At 53.5% G+C, this 1966-nt stretch overlaps 1 protein-coding gene and 1 long non-coding RNA gene across 3 annotated transcripts in view; both read left to right on the top strand.

The window, feature by feature from the left end:
- The window catches only part of PTPRN2 (protein tyrosine phosphatase receptor type N2), an 831505-nt gene that overhangs the window by 336378 nt on the left and 493161 nt on the right, over positions 1-1966 (top strand). The window lies entirely within an intron of this gene.
- The window catches only part of LOC116527772, a 1333-nt gene continuing 286 nt past the window's right edge, over positions 920-1966 (top strand). The window contains exons 1-2 of the long non-coding RNA XR_004258726.1: positions 920-1791; positions 1892-1925. This is a non-coding gene — a long non-coding RNA (uncharacterized LOC116527772). The remainder of the gene's footprint in view (positions 1792-1891; positions 1926-1966) is intronic.

The following is a 1966-nucleotide window of genomic DNA, read 5'->3' on the forward strand; positions in this document are numbered from 1 at the left end:
AGCAGTTAAATCCCACCGTGAGCAGCTCCATCACCTCCACAGCAGTTGGCTGCTTACCTACTGAAGCTGGGGGTGATGGAAGCAGCTGACTCTAGGCTGGTTCCTGCTTTGCAGTGTCCGCTGTGTTGGCCGTAGGGCAGTGCTCCATCCATTAGGCACTGATCTAGGTCAGGTGCCAGCATCTCCAGCCCCACCTGGATGTTCTGTGCTGTTTCATGGCAGCTGAGGTTGGCGAAAGGGAAGTGGGAAGAACTGGAGCTTGGAGTTCAGAACTTGACTTCACAGCACCCTCTCGGCTACTTGCTTGTTGTGTGACTTTGGATGACTCATTTACTGTTTTCAAAGCTCAGGGTGCCTTTTCTGTCAGATGGGGCCAATAGTTAGTTCTATGGGGCTGTGTCAGGATCACATGAAGTGGGAATATTTGGATGTGAGAGCAACATTTAAAGTCTGAGCAATCTGTAAGTCGTTGGCTGCTGTTGCTCACACAGGCTCTCCACTGGCTCTGTGCAGCCCAGGAATGCCTGGAGTCAGAAAGCTGTCATGCCAAACCCTCATGCAGAAACGTCTTTTCAGTGGTGTTCTTTACTTGGCTTTGAGCGGAGAGTAGGATTTCACGGGGTCAGAAGTATAGCAGCGATCGTGGGTAAAGAATGGAGGCGATGGGTGTGGCGGCTCATGCCTGTCATCCCAGCTCTTTGGGAGGCTGAGGGAGGAGGGTCGCTTAAGTCCAGGAGTTTGAGACCAGGCTGGGCAACATAGTGAGACCCCATCTCCACAGAAAAATTAAAAACCTTAGCCAGGTGTGGTGGTGCACCTGTAGCCCCACACAGGAGGCTGAGGTGGGAGGATCTCTTGAGCCCAGGAGTTCCAGGCTGCAGTCACCTGTGATCATGCTTCTGCACTCCAGCTTGGGTGATGGAGTGAGACCCCATCTCTAAATATTTTTTTTAAAAAAGAATGTGGAGGAACTTGAGCTGATAAGATCCCCTGCATCAGGCCCTAAGACACTGCCTTGCAGTGCTGCCGTTCCTCGCTGGCCTGGCTCCCGAGTCAAGACGAGGCTGCCTCACTAATGAGATACCATGATTTGTATCACGCAAAGCCCACGGCTTACGGAGAGCACGTGAAGGCAGTGTCGGCGGCAGGGTGACCACATCCTCTGGCAGGCAGCCTGGGAAGGGAGGTTTGAATCTGTGTTATTTTAGCACTGATTAAAGGTGGATGTACAATTTTACCTTTTAAATTTAAAGACAGTTTGTACTCTATCAACACCTTGTCTTATTATAGTTGCAAACCATGAGAAGGCAAGTTAAGAAGGAGACGTCGCAAAAGTAATTATACAATTTCCTTACATGGTATAAAATGGTACAAATAGCAAGTCCCATCAGCTTCACAGCCCTCGACTGACCAAATGGCATCCCCCAACCAATGCTGCTGGCAGGAGCTTCAGCTGCCTCTGGCTTAATGACGTCTGCCTTTCTAGTGAGAATGTAGCTGGTGTGGATATCTCTGTTTCACAGTGATGATTTGGGCCGAGTGCTCATGTCAAATAGGCACCTGGTTCCAGTGGTTTGTGGGGTTTAACGATGCATTTTTAAAATGAAGCCGTGCCAGCGCCAGCCCGTGCTTCCCCGCAGAACACTGCTGCTGTTCTGTCCTGGCTTGGAAGGTGCCCTGGTGTGGGAGCCGTCCTGGTGTGGGAGGTGCCCTGGGGTGGGAGCTGTCCTGGCGTGGGAGGTGCCCTGGGGTGGGAGGTGCCCTGGGGTGGGAGCTGTCCTGGCGCGGGAGGTGCCCTGCGTGGGAGCTGTGCTGGCACGGGAGGTGTCCTGGCATGGGAGCTGCCCTGTGTGGGAGGTGTCATGGCACAGGGCCTGTCCTGGCGCGGGAGGTGTCCTGGCATGAGAGCTGCCCTGGCGTGGGAGGTGTGCTGGTGTGGGAGCTGTCCTGGCATGGGAGCTGCCCT

The sequence above is a fragment of the Sapajus apella genome, unplaced genomic scaffold (genome assembly GCF_009761245.1).
Source record: "Sapajus apella isolate SASKATOON/1434 unplaced genomic scaffold, GSC_monkey_1.0 scaffold56, whole genome shotgun sequence".
Taxonomy (NCBI): Eukaryota; Metazoa; Chordata; class Mammalia; order Primates; family Cebidae; genus Sapajus; species Sapajus apella.